The sequence below is a fragment of the Bos javanicus genome, chromosome 22 (assembly GCF_032452875.1).
Source record: "Bos javanicus breed banteng chromosome 22, ARS-OSU_banteng_1.0, whole genome shotgun sequence".
NCBI classification, from domain to species: Eukaryota; Metazoa; Chordata; class Mammalia; order Artiodactyla; family Bovidae; genus Bos; species Bos javanicus.
Genome location: NC_083889.1, coordinates 53,225,107 through 53,246,987, shown reverse-complemented (window position 1 = coordinate 53,246,987; position 21,881 = coordinate 53,225,107). Strand labels below are relative to the sequence as shown.

The following is a 21,881-nucleotide window of genomic DNA, read 5'->3' as shown; positions in this document are numbered from 1 at the left end:
AGGAGGTGGGCATGAAAGTGAGTTAATGAGAGAGCTGGGCCTAGTAGCAGGTAATTTCCCCACTCAATCAAGCTCTCCTATACTTCGTTTTGGTTATGTGAGTACCTCTCAGTCACTTATGTGACTAATATTCATCAGTATTTACAGAAGAAACCTAGCATATTGTTTCCTGGTTTCACATTTCCTGAAAAAATCACTGGCTAGAATTCAGATTGTTGTTGTTCACTCAGTCATGTCCAATTCTTTGCGACCCCATGGACTGCAGCATGCCAGGATTCCCTGTCCTTCACCATCTCCTGGAGCTGCTCAACTCATGTTGGTGATGCCACCCAACCATCTCATCCTCTATCTCCCCTTCTTCTCCTGCCTGCAATATTTCCAAGCATCAGGGCTTTTCTAATGAGTTGGCTCTTTGCATCAGGTGGCCAAAGTATTGGAGCTTCAGCTTCAGCATCAGTCCTTCCAATGAACATTCAGGGTTTATTTCATTTACGATTGACTGGCTTGATCTTAGTGCAGTCCAAGGGACTCTCAAGAGTCTTCTCTAACACTATAGTTCAAAAACATCACTTCTTTGGCACTCAGCCTTCTTTACGGTCCAACTCTCACATCCACACATGACCACTGGAAAACCATAGCTTGGACAGACCTTTGTCAGACCTTTGCTGACAGACCTTTGTCAGCAAAGTAATTCAGATAGGGTTACAAACAAAGGAATTGATGTATCTTTACAACTTGGTAAATAGTAATGTAATATAATATATTTAATATCCATCTTGAGCCAGGCATCCTGGAATGTGAAGTCAAGTAGGCCTTAGGAAGCATCACTATGAACAAAGCTAGTGGAGGTGATGGAATTCCAGTTGAGCTATTTCAAAGCCTGAAAGATGATGCTGTGAAAGTGCTGCACTCAATATGCTAGCAAATTTAGAAAATTCAGCAGTGGCCACAGGACTGGAAAAGGTCAGTTTTCATTCCAATCACAAAGAAAGGCAATGCCAAAGAATGCTCAAACTACCACACAATTGCACTCATCTCACACACTAGTAAAGTAATGCTCAAAATTCTCCAAGCCAGGCTTCAGCTATATGTGAACCGTGAACTTCCTGATGTTCAAGCTGGTTTTAGAAAAGGCAGAAAACCAGAGATCAAATTGCCAACATCTGCTGGATCATTGAAAAAGCAAGAGACTTCCAGAAAAACATCTATTTCTGCTTTATTGACTATGCCAAAGCCTTTGACTGTGTGGATCACAACAAACTGTGGAAAATTCTGAAAGAAATGGGCATACCAGACCACCTGACCTGCCTCTTGAGAAACCTATATGCAGGTCAGAAAGCAAGAGTTAGAACTGAACATGGAACAACAGACTGGTTCCAAATAGGAAAAGGAGTTCATCAAGGCTGTATATTGTCACCCTGATTGTTTAACTTCTATGCAGAGTACATCATGAGAAATGCTGGGCTGGAAGGAGCACAAGCTGGAATCAAGATTGCCGGGAGAAATATCAATAACCTCAGATATGCAGATGACACTACCCTTATGGCAGAAAGTGAAGAGGAACTAAAGAGCCTCTTGATGAAAGTGAAAGAGGAGAGTGAAAAAGTTGGCTTACAGCTTAACATTCAGAAAACTAAGATCATGGCATCTAGTCCCATTCCTTCATGGGAAATATATGAGGAAACAGTGGAAACAGTGTCAGACTTCATTTTTGGGGGCTCCAAAATCACTGCAGATGGTGACTGCAGCCATGATATTAAAAGACGCTTACTCCTTGGAAGGAAAGTTATGACCAACCTAGATAGCATATTCAAAAGCAGAGACATTACTTTGCCAACAAAGGTCCATCTAATCAAGGCTATGGTTTTTTCTGTGGTCATGTATGGATGTGAGAGTTGGACTGTGAAGAAAGCTGAGCACCGAAGAATTGGTGCTTTTGAACTGTAGTGCTGGAGAAGACTCTTGAGAGTCCCTTGGACTGCAAGGAGATCCAACCAGTCCATCCTAAAGGAGAGCAGTCCTGGGTGTTCACTGGAAGGACTGATGCTGAGGCTGAAACTCCAATACTTTGGGCACCTCATGTGAAGAGTTGACTCCTTGGAAAAGACTCTGATACTGGGAGGGATTGGGGGCAGGAGGATAAGGGGACGACAGAGGATGAGATGGCTGGATGGCATCACCGACTCGATGCACATGAGTTTGGGTGAACTCCGGGAGTTGGTGATGGACAGGGAGGCCTGGCGTGCTGCGATTCATGGAGTCGCAAAGAGTCGGACACGACTGAGCGACTGAACTGAACTGAACTGAATATCTATCTATAATGTAATATATGTCTGTGTAACCCAAAACAACCAAATTTAAAAATAGGAAATGGTTCCAGATTAAACATGGTCATATAAGAAAAGATAAATGATTATGATCAACCACAGTGATTTCCACTCACTAGACACCTTGGCAGTCTCACTTGATTTCTCATTTACTTTACCTGTAAAACACAGACACTATTAATATCACCCCCTACTTGCTTCTCAGAATCCATGAAATGTGGAAAAAATTGCCAATTTAAGGAACTGCTATAAAAATATAAGAAATATTTTATGTACAAAAAATCATTAGCAATATCATTGGGTATAATCCAGAGGTGAGGGAAAGGCAATTTATGTAAAACATATAGAAAAGTGGAATAGGATTAATGGTACATGGGACATTGCAGAAGAAATAATTAGTGAACTTGATGACATCAATAGAGAGTATTCAAAATGGAACTGAGAAAAAAGAATTTAAAAATGAATTAAAAATCATCAATGAGATAATTTTAAGATGTGACCTAATGGATGAATAATTAGAGTCCCTAAAAATAAGCAGTGGTGAAAAGACAATTAGAAGTAGTGGCTCAAAACTCACGTTTAATTGAAAATATTAATGCGCAGATCTGAGAATCTTATTGATATCCAAGCACAAGTAACCTGAAGAAAACGACACCACAGCATAACATAATGATGATATTTCTGATTAGAAACAACTCAAATGAGGAAATACTAGAACAACACATTTAGAGTAATGAAAAAAGACTCAACTGAGAATCTATACCCTGAAGAATTATCCAAAAAATTGAGGGTGAAATAAAGACGGTTTCAAACAAAAGTTGAATTAATTCATCACCAACAGAACAGTGAGGGTTCAGGATGGGGAACACAGAATGCCTGTGGCAGATTCATTTCGATGTATGGCAGAACCAATACAATATTGTAAAGTTTAAAAATAAAATAAAACTAAAAAAAAGTTAAAGGAAGAACTTCAGACAAGAGGAAAATTATATGAGAAGTGAATTTGATCTGCACAAAGAAATGAACAGCACTGGAAATGAGTAAATATAAAATAACTTTTCTCTAGTATTTAAGTCTTTTTAAAAACATAACCCTGTATACGAGACAGCAAAAGAGACACTGATGTATAGAATGGTCTTTTGGACTCTGTGGGAGAGGGAGAGGGTGGGATGATTTGGGAGAATGGCACTGAAACATGTATAATATCATATATGAAACGAGTCACCAGTCCAGGTTCGATGCACAATACTGGATGCTTGGGGCTGGTGCACTGGGATGATCCCGAGGGATGGTATGGGGAGGGAGGAGGGAAGACAGTTCAGGATGGGGAACACATTTATACCTGTGGTGGATTCATTTTGATATATGGCAAAACCAATACAATATTGTAAAGTTAAAAAATAAAATAAAACAAACAAAAAACATAAACTTCTAATTTTGGAGTAATTTCAAACTGACATAAAAGTTGCAAAGTTATTATGAAGATATTAGATAAATGCTGCCTTTAGATACCAACTTCACATATTAAGAAATAGATTTGTTAAAAGTAAAAGAAAAGAGAAACATATAACATCAGTGTTCATTAAAAAAATACAAATTAAAATATGATATACCTCTATTCCTTTGAGTGACTAAAATGGAAAACCATACTACAAAAGAGACAAAATATACAGGAGAAAATAACAAAATACCTGGAGGGAAAAATGGATGAGATCCAAAATGTGATTAATAGGAATCAACTAATCAGAGTGGAAGGAATTATACAAAATTGAGATTGAGGACTTTCCAGATTAAAGGAACAAAAGTGTTCAGATTGAAACAGTCTATTGAGTTCTTAGTATCATGAACAGCACCCAGGCTTAGACACATCCTTGGGGACATTTCAGAAAACCAAGGATGCAGAAAGGTTCTTTCTGAAAATAAGAATGGATTTGAAATAATATAATGAAATATCATTAGCTACAGAGGATGCTAAAAGATGATAGATGGTTTTTGAGTTCTAAAGGAAAATAACTTTGAGCCAACATTTCTCTGCTTAATCAAACTATCAAAGTATATAAGGTATGAAGGCAGGACGAAAACATTTCAGATGTGTGAGGATTCAGAAATCCTATCATTGTTCTCTCATTGAAAGTTACTTAGGTCTGTACTCAGGCAAAGCAAGAAAGGAAGATGGAGGGCCCGGGAGCCAGGGAGCCCCACCCAGTAGGAAAGAAGCTTCCAGAGGACAGTGGTGTGGCCTGGAAAGTGGATCCAGGTCAGGACAGTAATGATGGGGAGCTCTTAGAAGTCATTTCCAGCGGAAGGAGGACTTGACTGAATAGAAACTATACTGCAGAGGTTGGGGGAAGGTGAAGATGTGAAGAAGGCCAATCCTTAAAAGGCATGAGAATCACCAGGAAAAAAAAATAAACAGTATAATAAAAGAAAAATAAATAAATAACAAATATACTAAATGTTGGTGAGGATGTAGAACAACTAGAACTCCCACACTACTGATGAGGATATAAGATGGTACAGTCACTTTGGGAAAGAGTTGAGCAGTTTTTAAGAAACTTCAATATGCATCTACTATAAAAGTCCAGGCATATATCACCCCTAGGTATTTACTCCAGAGAGAAGAAAGCTTATGTTCAAACAAAGATCTGTTACACATGTTCATAGTGACTGTATGTGTAGCAGCCCCAAACTGAAACCTGCCTCCATGTTCATCAGCAGTCCCAAGTAGGTGAGCTCAGAGAAGGGTGTTCTGCACTAGGAAACAGAAACGTCTTACACAGCAAATGGAAGAGCCGATGTGCATACAGGATCCTGCGCTAAGTATGCTGTGCCCACATGTACTTGTAACGATGCTGGTTGATCGGTCATTTCCAAAGAAGATTTTACATGTGGTTGAAGTATTTGAAAATGTGAAAAAGAAAAAAGTCCAAAATGAAAAACTCAGCTTAAATAAAACCAATAAATGAATTTGATTGTTGCATAATTTACACTCTACTGTGGCCAAAAGTTCTAGGAACTTGCTCCAAGCGCTCTCACTCCATTACCACCATAGAGCCAACAAGGCAAACTTCTTTTGGACATGCTTTTAAATCCCATTCAAGTTGCCAGGGTTCTGATTAGGTTATACTTCTTATGGAAAGCTTCTGGCCTCCTTCTCTTTACTCACCAACATCGGTTTCTTCTGCATGTTCATTGCTAACCCTCATCTGCTTGGATTGGTTATGCACTATGATTTTTACCCCTGCAGTCAAGATAAATTCTCTTCTCCCATTTATCTGATGATAAGTGCTGCTGGGGCCAACGAGGTAGTGTAGCTGTGGTTCTGTGCTCACAAGTCCTTCAAGCACACCTAACTCAACAGTTGAAATTTAAAAACAATTTGTGGGTACTATAAATACACTGGTCTCCAGTGGACTGAGGTATTTTAGAAGGCAAGAGACAATGAAAGCAATATTCTTCACTAGGACACTGACATGTCAGATTCTATTAAAGCATGAGTTATTTCTGGAGCATTCTTAAAGAGATGGGAATACCGGACCACCTGACCTGCCTCTTGAGAAATCTGTATGTAGGTCAGGAAGCAACAGTTAGAACTGAACATGGAACAACAGAAAGGTTCAAAATAGGGAAAGGAGTACATCAAGGCTGTATATTGTCACCCTGCTTGTTTAACTTATATGCAGAGTACATCATGAGAAACTCTGGGCTGGAAGAAGCACAAGCTGGAATCAAGATTGCCAAGAAAAATATCAATAACCTCAGATATGCAGATGATACCACCTTTATGGCAGAAAGCAAAGAGGAACTAAAGAGCCTCTTGATGAAAGTGAAAGAGGAGAGTGAAAAAGCTGGCTTTAAACTCAACATTCAGAAAACTAAGATCATGGCATCTGGTCCCATCACTTCATGGTGAATAGATGGGGAAACAGTGAAAGACTTTATTTTGGGGGCTCCAAAATCACTGTAGATGGTGACTGCAGACATGAAATTAAAAGTTGTTTGCTTCTTGGAAGAAAAACTGTGACCAACCTAGACAGCATACTAAAAAGCAGAGATATTACTTTGCCAACAAAGGTCCGTCTAGTCAAAGCTATGGTTTTTCCATGAGTTATGTATGGATGTGAGAGTTGGACTATAAAGAAAGCTGAGTGGTGAAGAATTGATGCTTTTGAACTGTGGTGTTAGAGAAGACTCTTGAGAGTCCCTTGGACAGCAGGGAGATCCAACCAGTCCATCCTATAGGAAATCAGTCCTGAATATTCATTGGAAGGACTGATACTGAAGCTGAAACTCCAATATTTTGGCCACCTGATGTGAAGAACTGACTCACTCACTCGCTGGGAAAGACTGAAGATGAGAGGAGAAAGGGATGACAGAGGATGAGATGGTTGGATGGCATCACTGACTCAATGGACATGAGTTTGAGCAAGCTCCAGATGATGAAGGACAGGGAAGCCTGGTGTGCTGCAGTCCATGGGGCCACAAATAGTCACACACAACTGAGCAACTGAACTGAACTGAACTGAAAGATCTAAAAGCAGATTTTGGTATGACCAGCAGACATAGCTAGATATTAAGGATGCATTAATGATTACCAAACCAGCCACATAGGGTATTCAATTTTTATTCAGTATAACTCTGATTTTTACTTGGCAGAGAAGAACACGGGAAATGAGTTTCCAAATCCCTTATCATGTCCATTGTGAAGGCAGAGAAAATGCAGACACTGCTTGTCTCTTGATAACCCTTCTGCAGCGCTGCGGAAGTATTAAAATAGGGCAGCTCTATCGGCCTTTGACTGTTGACACTGCTACTTAAGCTGTGACTCACACTCTTGGGCCTCTGCTCTTGTGGACCCTGACTGCTTGGTCTTCACCCAGAGACTCTGGAGAGGAGGCAAGGTAGGTTGTGCTCCATCAAGGTCAGTGTAGTCATGGGAATGTAGTGGTTTCCTCTCCTACTTCCTGCAGCTCAGTGTTCTGTGAAAGCACCATGGGGCCAACCCAGGCTTGTAAATGAGGCCAAGCAAATGAGACCTGGGTTCCTTCTTACCCAGGGCAGCCCTATTTTTGCAATTTTATGGAAGATATCAGTTAAAAAGTTTCAGTGCTGAAAAAATGTTGGAGAACCACCAGGCTACTTTGGGACAGCATAGTTCAGTGGTTGAGATTATGGTTCTGGAGCTTGAAAACATGGGTTGAAGTTCAAGTTCAACCACTCCTGGATTCTGTGTGCCTCATGGAGCAAGTAAATCCACCCTCTGAACCTTATACACCTATTCCGGGTCCAGAATAGGAATCAGTGGTGGTTATTAACCCTACTGTCCGGTTCTATTAGTAAGTAAAGAGCTAGAGGGGAACGGAGCTAAGATTCAGGAGGAGAAGGGGAAACAGCTCCTGGTTTGTGAAAGACTTGGGGCCTGACTCCCCTGACAGGTCTGAAATAGAAACGGGTTTACTTGTGTTCTTTCTTCTAATGATAAACTCTCCTTTCATCATGTAAAAACAGGTCTAGAGAAGTTGTGACTTATACCAAAGTTAAATTAGAAATGTATATTCTATATTCTGTTTCTGTATGCATGTAGCTGTTTAATGTTCTTCTGGAAGTCTCAAACTTTTTCTTATTCAAATAAACAAGGCAGTTTTCTATACATGAGGACCTGATATGAGCTTAGGGAAAAGCTGCAGTCTGGAATAAAGTGAAAAAAAGTGTTAAAACCTAGGAGGGGGTAGAGTTGAGGCTGACCAGATATAAAACTAATATTTAATATATATTCTATGTGTGTGTTGTGCTCAGCTGCGCCCAACTCTTTTCGATCCCCTGGACTATAGCCCAGTAGGCGCCTCTGTCCATGGAATTTTTCAGGCAAGAATACTAGAGTAGGTTGCCATTTCCTGCTCCAGGGGATCTTCCTGACCTAGGGATCAAACCTGCATCTCTTGTGTCTCCCTGCACTGGCAGGCAGATTCTTTACCACTGTGCCATCTGGGAAGTCCATATTATATATAATAGATGGATTAAAAATGAAAACCAATATGCAATTTTTAACCCATTACATCAATAATAATGATATAATAGTACAGACTTTATTAAAAAAATTTTTTTCATATAGTAATTCTCAGAGCAATGGAAGCCAGGTCAATATAAACTTAAAGAAAGAAACGTCTCCCCCTTCTTTGTTATTCTGTACTGTCACAGTGAAAAATCTCAAGCATCAGCTCTCTTTGGCCACATCACACTTACACTGCAATACACAGAGAAGAGACTCTGGTGGACAACAGGGTACAAGAGCCAATGGCATGTGCTCTGAAGGATGCTTCCAGAAGCCTTTAATTACAAGACCTGGCCTTTCTCCACTCGAGCCTTTTCATGAGAATCACAGAGTTCACTAAGTTCTACATACGCTAAGAACACAGTATTAGATTTAGTCTGCTCCTAACAGAAGGGGGGAAAAGAGATGAGGGCAAACGTACTCTACTCTGAACTGCAACAGAGGAGCGACAGAATGTGATTCACTCAGTCTACAGGGAGGGCACCACGCCTCTGTGGAGTCCAGGGTCGTTCCAACTCCACACCAGAAGGAGAAACTGTTGTGAGTGCATTAAAACACCGAGAGTGACCTGTGTCAAAACAAAGTCTCCTTACGGTCGGTTTCCCTGCCTGTTAAAGGGCTTTCCTATCTGCCCTTCAGTCTGAACCTAACAATCCAGACAAATGAAAGCAGAAATGCTCCTGCCAGCTGCTACCCTCTCTTAGGATGTTTACTTGATGCTTTCTCTTCCCCTCCTCTCGGAACAAAGGATGTTGGTATTAAGGGTCAAAATTAAGCCACGTAACGTTCTGACAGAACCTCCGATGGCAGGAAACTCTGTTAGCATTTTGACAGAGTGAGTCACTTGGCCACGGAGCCCCAGTGCAGTGACTGTGGTGCCACCAACACGATGCTGGAAAACATGAGGGAAATCCAGGGCTTTTTTAAAAGGATTTTTTTAAAGAATCCTGTTTTTCCCAAGAGGTACAAACTAAAAAAACAAGTTGGCACTTTTTTTTGCCTATAAAATTGAGAATCATTAAAGAAGTTAAAGAAATAGTATGGCGATATCTGATGTGCTGACAGTGTGAAAAAAAAGACACTTTCATGAACTGCTGTTGGGAATACTGCTAAGTCGCTTCAGTCGTGTCCGACTCTGCGCGACCCCATAGACAGCAGCCCACCAGGCTCCCCCGTCCCTGGGATTCTCCAGGCAAGAACACTGGAGTGGGTTGCCATTTCCTTCTCCAATGCAGGAAAGTGAAAAGTGAAAGTGAAGTCGCTCAGTCGTGTCCGACTCTTAGCGACCCCATGGACTGCAGCCTGCCAGGCTCCTCCATCTATGGCATTTTCCAGGCAAGAGTACTGGAGTGGGGTGCCTAAAGTTACACCTTAAATGCAACTGTTTGGCAGAGAAATCTGGCAATAATGTATCAAAAGCTTTCAGAGGGCACAAAGTTTTAGTAGCAAGTCCAGTGAAACAATCAGAGATGTGCACAACACTCTGTGAATAAGGATGTGTATCACAGCCTTATTAATGACGGAGTAATACTTTACCCGATCTAAGTATCTAATAATAATGGACCACCTGAAAAATTAGTAAATATATGCACATGATACAATGCTTACCAGCCATTAAAACTGGCATTGCAAATCATTCTTCTAAGAATATTTTGTTATTTTTTTCTTCCAGTTTTATCGAGATATAATTGACATACGGCATTGTATAAGCTTAGGGTGTACCACAGAATGATTTCACTTACATACATCATGAAGTAACAGTAAGTTTAGCGAATACTCATCATTTCAAATAGACATGATTAAAGAAATAGAAAAAAATTTTTTTCTTGTGATAAGAACTCAGGATTTACTCTCTTAACACCTCTCATGTATAACAGCAGTGTCAATTATATTCAAAATGTTTTACATGACTAGTATTTTTTTATTTTGTAACTGGAAATCTGTACCTTTTCACCACCTTCATCCAGTTCCACCTTCCCTTTCTCCCCACCTCCCAACTCCCACCTCTGGTAACCACAAAACTGACCTCTTTTTCTATGAGTTTGAAATTATTCTTTTTGGTATGTGTGCAACTTGGGATTTTCTGAGGTAGGACATTTTAAACTTTAGGAACTAATGGCATTTTCCCAATAATTGTCCCAGAGGGAACTTCTAGGAATATCCATTTGTTTGAATTTTATGTTGATAAATTAAAATGACCACGAACTGTAATACAAAAACAAAATCCCAAACCAACCTGCCCTGTGACCCTCTGGGCTCGAGTGTCTCAATGCCATAAAGTTTCAGAGTCAAGTCAGTTAAAAAAGTCATAGAGCCAGGACTCAAAATCACATATTTAAATAAGAAAATGAGTCCCTGGTGGCTCAGTAGCAAACCTGCAATGCAGGAGACATGAGTTTGATCCCTGAGTCAGGAAGATCCCCAGAGAAGGAAATGGCAATCCACTCTAATATTTTTACCTGGGAAATCCCATGGACAGAGGACGCTGGCGGGCCTCCAGGTCCCAAAGAGTTGGACATAACTTAGTGGCTAAACAACAACAATAGTTACAAGTAAACATCGTTTTAGGACACAGAGCCCATTTGCTAAATCTGTAAATGTTTGACTCATGGGTGAGGCATGTAATACTTTCTACTATAAAGATTCTAGTTTGGTCTGAGTTATTGTGAAAATAGAGTCATAATGTACTTTCACAAAATTATTTGTTAGGCACTTGCTTCTGTTGTTCAGCCACTAAGAGGTATCCAACTCTGTGACCTCATGGACTGCAGTACACCAGGCTCCCCTGTCCTTCACTATTTCCCAGAGTTTGTTCAAATTCATGTCCACTGAGTCAGTGATGCTATCCAACCATTTAATCCTTGTCGCTTCCTTCTCTTGCCCTCAGTCTTTCCCAGCATCAGGGTCTTTTCCAATGAGTTGGCTCTTTGCATCAGGTGGCCAAAGTATTGGAGCTTCAGCTTTAGCATCGGTCCTTCTAATGAATATTCAGGGTTTATTTTCTTTAGGATTGACTGCTTTGATCTCCTTGCAGTCCAAGGGAGTCTCAAGAGTCTTCCCCAGCACCACAATTTGATAGGTGTTTGTTATCTGTTTTCTATTTTGGGAACCACTGAGAATAAAACCAACACCCATGTGTACACAGTGTTCTAAAGTAAAAATACATAAGAGTGAGAGGAAAACATGGAATGGAGCTGAGTTTATGGCCACTGAGTGCCTCATGAAGATGTACTTCTTGGCTTGGCAACATCCTTTGGCAGCAAGGTATTCTCTCCTGCTCAAGGTTTCTGCCCTCAGCATCCCATGGGTGTGGTATTATCTAAACCTCAACACGTGCTATGATCTGGCTTAAAGAGCAGAGTTTAAGAGAAGTCAGTGAAATCTGTTTTGGGATATATGGAGAAATTATGGCCTTGAGCCCTGCTCTGCATCTTACAAGGTCTGTGCCATAAGAAATGCCTTTCAAAGAATTGTATTGAAACTGCAGGCATAGCCACTTCTTCTCTAACTAGGTTCATGTCAACAAATGCTTCATTTTTTCCACATCAAAGCAAGGAGCCTCTACCTCATACATAACAAGGATATGATAATAATAACAATATTGATAGTAATAAATAACAGTTATTTATTGATCATCAATTGCATAAATCTATACTAGGGGTCTTACATAGGCTATCCAATTTATTGCTCATAAAATCCTCTCATAAGACTAAGAAAAAAAGAAAAGGCTGTTTATGCCAATATCAAAAAAGCTTCAGAACTACTGGTCTAGAGCAGATCAATTTTAATTGATTTTAAACTCCTCTTTCCACCAGTAAGTAGCTAATGACACAGGGTAAGTAATCTATTTTTCTGAGCCTCACTTTTTTCATCTACGAACATTTATCCAACGATGCACATAAAGCACATAAGGTAAATGCAACACTATGGTTGTTTAACCCCGTGGTAAGCTCAGGCTGCCCAACTCCACCTTCGGTAACCTTAAGTCAGCAGCTTGAACTTGGCCACAAGGAGAGTCTTTGCACCAGGGAACTGGAAACCAGCAAACATTTCAATGCCTTTTTTGTTTCTTTCTTCCTAGTGGATTGTTAAAACACTTACCAGCACATTACTGCTATCTACACACCATGAATGTACAGGTATTTCCATCTCTTTCATCTTCAATCTGCAAGGACAAAGGGATCTGATAACATAACAGATTTTGTATCTGAGTCCACAAATCTTTGGTTTGGGCAGAAACCAAATGCTTGCCTTTTATACAGCTAGCTGGCGCTCAATTTCTTATTTGCAGGGGGATTCCCTTACACTTGGGACGTACCAGCTCATGAGACCACTGCTAGATCAGTCCTCTTTCTGGAGGGAGGCAGGGGTCTTGCCGCACTGCCATCTTGGGGTGGGCTCTGCTTCATGCCACACAAACAGAAGTTCAAACCATGGGCTTGTGCCTGTGGGGTGAGGCATCTTGTACTCAGTTCATACTTCCCTTTTCTGAACTTTCTAGTCTCATTACTATCTTCCTTTTCCCTCTGTGGGTTTTCTTGAGGGGAGTAAGCTGTGGTTGGTGGTATTTTGTTGTTTTCTGGCCTTCATTTTTTTTTTTAATTGAAGCATAGTCGATTTGCAGTGTTGTTAGTTTCTGGTGTACAGAAAAGTGATTCCGTTTTTCTGTTTTTAATTTTTAAAAAAGATTTACTTATTTATTTTTTGGCTGTGGTGGGTCTTTGTTGCTGCACACTTGCTTTCTCAAGATGCAGCAAGCGGGGGCTGCTCTTCATTGCAGCGTGTGGGCTTCTCACTGCGTGCCTTCTCTTGTTGTGGAGCACAGGCTCTAGGCACACGGGCTTCAGGAGTTGCAGCCTGCGGGCCCTAGAACTTAGCAGTTGTGGTGCACGGGCTTAGTTGCTCCGAGACATGTGGAATCTTCCTGGAGTAGGGATCAAACTGGTGTCCCTTGCATTGCAAGGTGGATTCTAAACCACTGGGCCACCAGGGAAGGAAAAACTGGCAGATTTAAGCACAAAGGGCCAATCTGAATTCCTGCTTCAGAACGATGAGACGAGAGGAAGGAGGAATGCATGGCACTGCCAGGCCACAGCAGCCCAGCAGCCACAGTTCCATGGTATGGCATAGCTAGGGCACTCCTGGATGGCAAGGTGGAGGTGGAGGTGGGGTTTCATAGGACAGATGGACATCCAGCCAAATTGGGCACATGAGACACTGAGCATTATTTTTGGGGAAGTTACAGGAAGGGGGGAGGGGTGACAGACCACCTCGCTGTGTTACTTTCTCTTATCTAATCTGCTTCCCTCTCGCTTCTGCCTTGCTATCCGAAGTCACCACTCAGGCCACCCTAGGCCTCCCTTGAAGGGTTGGCCTCTTCTACTGGGCCCTGCCTCAGAGACCCGGTACCCTAGGACCTGGGCTTTAATCTCTGACATTGAGTGGCTAGGCCCACTGTCCCCTTCCCTTTGTTCAAGCAACAGGAAATGGCCGTGTCTCACAGCAAGCAACAAGAGCCCCAGTATGTCAACCTGCTTTGAATCATGGCTCTATTAGATGCCATGTCTTTTTCTTTGCCTGAGCCTCCATTTTCCCATGGGTAACACAGAAGCAATATCATTCCCTTCTCAGAATTGTGGCAAGAATTAAATGTGATTTACTATGTACCTGGTACTTGGTTGGTATTTGGTTGATGGGTGTTATGTAGCTATTTATTTCTGCAACCTAAGCCTCACTCAAACCAGCCAACATGTGCTGAGTATCTCCTACATGCAAAAAAGTTGTCCAAGAAACCCCTTTTCCCCATCCCCATGCTGAAAAGGGGAAGGAGAGACTATCTTAAGGAAGTCCTCTAAAAACTTCCCATCCAGGGCCAGCTTGAATTAGCACTTATGGTCTTGCATGCCCAGTTCTAAAACTCTTTGATTCTGAAGAGTTATGCTATGTACTATCTAACACGCATTATTTTACTGAATCACATAACCTGTATTATGCCTTTTCTTCCCAACTTGATTGTAAGCTTCTTAACAGCTGGACCCATGTCCAGTTCTCCTTTGTGGGTTTCCCACAGTGCCCAGCATTGAGCTGCATGCATACGAGGCGGCTGATATGGAGACTGGTTGATTAAGTTTGATGCCTTGATGTGTGTGTGACCACAGGTGAGAGTATAGTTTGACATCTTTAATTCCGAGTATGATATTATCATGTACCTGCTTGAATAAACTTATTTCCTCACTTCATTCTACCTCAGGGAACAAGAAATCTTACTGCTTCTGAGAAGTAAGTGAGAGATGAAGGGATCAAAGACAGAGAGATTTTGTTTACGGCTGGCCCAGAATCTGGGCAGGGGCGAGCCGTGTGCCTGTAGGAATCTGAGACACTGACAGAAGCACTGGAGAATTGGTTGGTGACTCCAGCAGGGTTTGGAAACTTAAGCCTAGAGATGTTTGCAAATAGAATCACTATTAGGAGTGATCAGGGTGCACCAGAAGACTGGTAGAAAAAATCGCAAGTGCCTATAGCCAGAAACAGATCAGAGATGCCTCTCTTAGGTAAAGGGCTCGTATACAGAATAGGTTACAAACTCCCACAAGTCAATATTGAAATGACAAACAACCTAATTATTTTTAGACCAGCAAAAGATTTGATCTAGCACTGCACAGAAGATGATAACCAAATAACCAACATATATGTGAAAAGATAATCAATATCATTACTCATTTGAGAAATGCAAATTAAAACCATAATGATATAGCAGCCCATACCTTGATATTTGGCAAAACTAATACAATTATGTAAAGTTTAAAAATAAAATAAAATTTTAAAAAAAGAAAACAAGAAAAATCTCTAATAGGCAATACCAACTATTGACGAGAATGGAGATGAACTTGAACTCTCACGTACTGCTGGCAAAAGAATAATAAATTGGTACAACCACTTAGAAAACCGTTTAGTAGCATGTAAAGCTAAACAATGCCTTCTCTATGACCCCAAAATTCTACCTCAAAGTATGTACTCCAGAGAAAGAAGTGTATATGAACTCTAAAGATATACACCAGAATGTAGCTACTAATTTTACTCAGAACAGTCTCAAACTGAAAACCCCCGATTTTTATCAACAATAAAATGGGTAAACTGGGTGCTATGTGCTGTGAGCTCAGTCGCTTCAGTCGTGCGCAACTCTTTGCAACCCTATGGACTGTAGCCCGCCAGGCTCCTCTGTCCATGGGATTCTCCAGGCAAGGATACTGGAGCTGGTTGCCATGCCCTCCTCCAGGGGATCTTCCTGACCCAGGGATTGAACCTGGGTCTCCTGCATTGCAGGCAGATTCTTTACCACTGAGTCACCAGGGAAGCCCCAAACTATGGTGTCTTCACACGATAAAATGCTATGTGAACATAAAAGAACAATCTGCTATTACTACACACAGCACAGCCAGAACTAATCTATAGTAATAGAAACAAAACAGCAGTTGCCTCTGTGGATACAGACTGGGAAGAGACACTAAGGAATGGTCTGGGGTTCTGGCACTGTCCAGTCATGGTGGTTACACGGGTGTGTATACGTGCAAAAACTTGGATTAGTATGCTTTAGGCATTTTATTACACGCGTGCCACATTTCAAATCTAAAATCTTCAAAAATGCTTATTTTGAGATATCTGCCCAGGAATGTGACTGCTAGATTGTGTTGTAAGCACGTGTTTTGATTGTGTGCTCAGTTGCTTCAGTCGTGTCCGACTCTGTGTGACCCTATGGACTGCAGCCCACCGAGGCTCCCCTGTCCATGGGATTCTCCAGGCAAGAGTACTGGAGTAGGTTGCCATTTCCTTCTCCAGAGGAGCTCCCCGACCCAGGGATCAAATCCAAGTCTCTTACGTCTTCTGCTTTGGCAGGTGGGTTCTTCACCATTAGTGCCATTAGTCTTATAGGAAACTGCCATATTCTTTTTCAGAGTGTCTGTATTATTTTATATGCCTGACATCAATGTAGGAGTGATCCAGTCTCCTCCTTATCTTCTCCAGCATTTGGTGTTGTCACTGCTTTTTATTTGTCGTTCTGATACGTGTGATGGCAGTTTTAATCTGCATTTTCCTAATGACTAATGATACTGAATGTGTTTTCATGTGCTTAGCTGCCATATACATGTCTTCTTCAGTGAGGTTCGTGCCTTTGCCCATTTTTTTCTTTTTTCTTTCTAACCATATGTAGATTTCTTTATTCGCTTGAGATAAGTCCTTTTAAAATTTCTACCTTGTTGGAAAAAAAAAAATCTTTGTTTATTTTCTAATCAGATTGGTTTTTTGCTTTTTAATTTTGAGAATGCTTTATATTTTAGATATGAATATTTTATTGGATATATTGTTTACTGATTTTTTTCCTGAGGTTCTGGCTTGTATTTGAGTCTTTCAAAGAAGCTTTTAATTTTCATGAAGCCAAATTTATCAACTATTCTTTTTATGGATAGGGCTTTTGGCATCAACTCTAACAACTTTTCACCAAATTCTAGATTACAAAGATTTATCCTTTGCTATCTTCCAAAGTTTCACAGTTTTACATTTTACAATGAAGTATGTGATAAATTGAGTCAATTTTTGTATGTGTCTTTTTAAGTTTTTTATTGAAGTGTAGTTGATATTTATTTTTAAAAAATTATATTGAAGGATAGATGATGTAAAGTTTAGGTTAAAGTTTATTTATTTTCTGTCTATGGATATCTAATTGCTCCAGCATTATTTATGAAAAAGGCTCCTGTTCTTCTGTTGAAAGGTACTGTGCCTTTGTCAGAAAGCAGTCGGATATATTTATGAGTCTGGTTCTGTAATTTTCTATTTTGTTCCATTACTCTATGTGTATATCCCTCTGCCTAAACCATAGGCCTTTTTTTTTTTCCTTCTAACTTCATTTCATAGTTTTCATTGCAAATCTTGACTATGTTTTGTTAGATTTATACCGAGGTATAGTCTAAAAGATTTTGGAAGCAATTATAAATGGTATTTTAATTTTGGTTTCTAAGTGTTCACTGATACATAAAAATGTGATTGATTTCTGTTTGCTGATTTTTTTCCTGCAACTGAGCTAAACTTGTTAGTTTCAAGAGTTTTGGGGAGAATCCCTTGGGATTTTCTATGTAGACAACAACGTCATCCTCAAATAAGGGCAGTTTATTTCCTCCTTTTCAATCTATATGCCTTATATTTTGTTTCCAGTCTCATTGCTCTAGCTAGGACTTATGGTTGGAGAAAAGTGACTGAATGAACATTCTTGCTTTGTTCATGATCTTGGAGGAAAGCATTCATCTTTCATTATTAAGCATGAAGCTATCTCTAGGCTCTTTGTAGATACTTATTAAGTTATCAGTTCACAAAGGTTTTTATCATGAGGGGCTGAAATACTTTGTCAAATGTCTTATCTCTGTTAATAATCAACAAATTGGTCTGTTTCTCTTAAATTGTTGCATGTATAAGCATAAAGTTGTTCACGTGCTGTGTGTGTGCTCAGTTGCTTAGTCATGTCCGATTCTGTGTGACCCTATGGACTGTAGCCCACCTGGCTCCTCTGTCCATGGGACTTCCCAGGCAAGAATACTGGAGTGAGTTGCCATTTCCTTCTCCTGGAGATCTTCCTGACCCAGGGATCGAATCCATGTCTCCTGCATTGTAGCCACATTCTTTACCACTGAGCCAGCTGGGAAGCCCCAACGTTGTTCCCAGTATTCTCTTAACTGTCCTTTTAATGGCTGAAGAATCTGTATTCATTCTTGACATTTTTTCACTTGTGACATTGTCACATTGTGACATCTGATCTCTCTCTCAGATCTTGCTAGAGGTTTATCACTCATTTTTAATGACTTTTTGAAGAATCAGCATTTTGTTTCAGTGCTTTAATCTGTTTTCTGTTTTAAATTTTATTACTTTGTGCTCTTATCTTTGTGGTTCCTTCTTTCCGCTTAATTTGGGCTTATTTTGCCCTTTCTCTAGTTTCTAGAGGAAGAAACTTAGATTATTGATTTGATTCCGCTCTTCTTTTCTAATGCAAGCATTCAATGCAGCAATATGTTCCTCTCAGAATGGCTTTAGCTGCACCCCACATATCTTGATGTTGTATTTTTGTTTTCACTTAGTTCAAAGTCACTTTTATTTCCTTTGAGACTTCCTTTCTGATCTGTGGATTGTATAGACGTGTGTTTTAATTTTTCACACGTTTAGAAATGTTTGTCATCTTTCTGTTTTTATTTTTTAATTGACTGCATTTTGATCTGAGAATATATTCTATATAATGCAAATTTTAAAAACTTTTTGAGGCTCTAGATATGGTTTATCTTGGTGAATGTTCCATAAGCACCTGAAAATATTTACTAGTTGTCAAGGCATTGGAATCTACATTAATTCCCTTCCTGGTCAAAATACCTAGAGAAATATAGGAAGGTTACATCCCACACTGCACAAAAACCCGCCTTCAAACCCTGCTGAACTTTCTGTCTTCTTTTCCTACATCCTTTCTCATCTACTGCCCCTTTGCTTGGCACCTTTCCTTCTCCCTCCTGGCCCCACACAGCCCTCTCAGTCTCCCTGGTGCCAGCCTCATCGTTCTTCCTAGACTTCATGTGACACCCACTCTGCATTACACCCTCTCTCTTCTTACCTATTTTTTTTCCTCTCTCAAGTTATTTAAAAAAAAAATGTGTCTCCTCCCTGAACCCCTGCCATCATCACCCTAAGAATTTTCTTTGTGATTCAGCCCCCTTAGAACACAGAGGGGATGGTAAACAGCCACGAGCTTTCTCACTCTCCTAGGGCTGAACGTGACCCCACCCTCGTATCTGTGGTGCAGGTGCCTGGGTGGCCATCTGCCCTGAGGTCTAAGATGTGGGAAGTTTATTTACTGCTCCTTCTAGAATCTCTGAATAATGACAGACTCTTGATGCCCTGGATTATGTTGAAATCTGCTGCTGATAATTCATAGCTCTCACTGAAGTGGGAAAATGCTGTAATTGATTTGTTCTGCTTTATGCTAACTGTAGAAACTTAGGCATCAAGAAAGACCTGGGCACACATTTGTCCTCTGCCATTTGGTAACCACAGCTTTATAATCTCCTACTGCTTTGATCTTCATAAGGAAATTGCATACCTGTAGAACTGTGAGGATAAATGTCATAAAGTACGTGGCACCAAACTCCTCAGAAGATGATAATCACTCTTACTGTTTGTCACTTCATAGTTATGTTGTTGCATTTAATGTTATTAAAATGGCATTAAGTGTCAGTGTGTCTTTTATCTTCCTCTTTTGAGCTCGTTCTTTTCTGGTCAGATAGTTATTAACACATGCATACACATAAGTATTATTAATTTCTAGACAGACAGACAGACTACATTCTAGCTACTGACGCATTCATGGGTGGCCACATGACTTAGTCCTAGCTGACGGAATGTGGACAGAAATGATATGAACGATTTCTCCACCAGCTCATAAAAATCCTTCCATGAGCATTCCTTCATACTCTTCTCCTTCCTCTCTGGTTGATGCAGCTGTATACATTTGGGTCTTGAATGCCAACTTCAGTGATGGTAGACACTGTATGTAGATGCCTAGGTGCCTGAACTAATGATTAAAGGCAGACTGCCACCAATAAACCTGATTGCTGTACATGATCAAAAAATACACTTCTAGACGTTCAAGCTCATTGTACATTTTGGAGTTTTGTGTCAGCTAGCATTTTCTAAGCTAAAATAGAAATTGGTAATTTTAAGTAGTGCCATACAAAAATCAAAAATATGTAACACTGGCTTAAAGTTTAGGCAGCAGGCTGCAAAGAAACTGATCTTAGGAAGTGGAAAGATGTGACTGCCGGGAAGTGGGGCTGGAGGGAGGGATGGAGTTCAAAGGGGCATAAGGAATCTCTTGGAGGGGATAGAAACACTCATATCTTGACTATGGCAGTTGTAACCCAAAGGTATACGACTGTCAAAATTCATCAAACTGTAGACATTAAATGGATATACTTTATTGTCCAAAAGTTACATCTTAATAAGCTGTTGAAAAATCAAGCAACTTCCATCTATGTTAAATGCCCTATCTTATAAGGGCCCAGACCCTGAGGGGAGGATTCATGTGTGAGTGATTTATTCAGTGGGTGCTCTCAGAAGACACCAGCAAGAGAGTGAGGGAACAGGACAAGAAGGGAGGAAGCAAGCAGCAGGATGTGGTCTCAGGCAGAGATCCCCCAGGGCCTCTGCCTGATCCTGAGCGGGCCCTGGGACAGGAGCCTCACAGTGTGTCCTGCCTCAGAACAAGGCAGTGAGAGGGGTTCCTCCTGGCTCTATGAAGAAGACTGGGGCTGAGGAGTCGGGGGCACGATGGTTCCTGAGCCTGATAGCCCTCCACAGCCAGTCACAGGTGCCAAGGCTGGAAGCAAAAGAGCACAGAGGCTGAGGAAGGAGAGCCAGAAATGGGAAAGGGACTCAACGGGATCCAGCAGAGCTCTGCCAACATATGTCATATTCTCCTAGAAGGAGAACGTGTTCCTTATTTTAATGAAGTGTAATATGCCTGCTTTCTTCAGATTTTTTTTTTCTTAATGTTGAATTAAAGCAAAGGTGTTCTGACATAAAAATCACCTGTTGAATCTTGGTCATGGACCGTTGGAGTGAATTGAAGGGCCAGCACCAACTGACCCACTGCCCACTCCTTGGGCCTCATCTGCAGACTCCTGGAGGAATAGCGGACACAGTGGTCAGAGGAGAGAGATGGAAGCATACAGAGGTGTGGGTTCCAGAATAAGCCCCACCATTTTCTAGTTGTGTTATCCTGAGCTGTTGCTTAACCCACTTGTCTCAGTTCCTCCTCTGAGAAATGGTAAAAAAAACAAACTCATTTACCTCACAGGGTCACTGAGAGGCTTAAAAGAGACAAAGTACATAAAGCCCTTAGCAGATCCCTGGTGTGACATGTGACACAAGTGTGCAGGAAGTGTTGTTTACATTTTTGAACGGTTTCTCTCACGTAACTTGCCCACCCCCAGGGCAGCCCCCACCCTGTCACTCCTGGTCACTGTCTGAGTTCACTGATGCTGCCTGGAGCTCAGGACTGATACACCTTTCCTCCAACCCCCTCACTAGCTCTCTCATCTTTCCCAGAGTAGATGCTCTGGCACATTTGAAAATTCGCTCAGGATTTGCACGGCTCAAAACAGAGGCTTGACACGTTTAGAAAGTACCCAGATTAATCTTGGGGGTGAGAAACGGAATGTTTCTTGCCATATCAATAAACGAAGGATGTCACAGTCATCAGTGATTGCAGCCCTGCAACCCCTGAACGTGAGCCAGTGAGGCCTGAGGAAACTCAGGAGGAAAGGAATACCAGCCATGTAGCAGTCCTAAGACTGCAGCCACTCCTGATGGTGAGCCCCAAGGGAACCAGGATGCGAGCCCAGACTCCTGCACTTGCCCATACACAGAAAAGCACTAAAGTCCTTAACTTGGAGATATCTGGTTTTTTTTTTTTT

The 21,881-nt window shown here is 41.0% G+C and overlaps 1 protein-coding gene across 1 annotated transcript in view; it reads left to right on the top strand.

Annotated features, from left to right (window-relative positions):
* Positions 1-7,130: 7,130 nt before the first annotated feature.
* CCR3 (C-C motif chemokine receptor 3) overlaps positions 7,131-21,881 on the top strand; it is a 33,926-nt gene continuing 19,175 nt past the window's right edge. The window contains exon 1 of the mRNA XM_061397023.1: positions 7,131-7,228. The gene's annotated coding sequence lies outside the window, so the exon portion shown is untranslated. The remainder of the gene's footprint in view (positions 7,229-21,881) is intronic.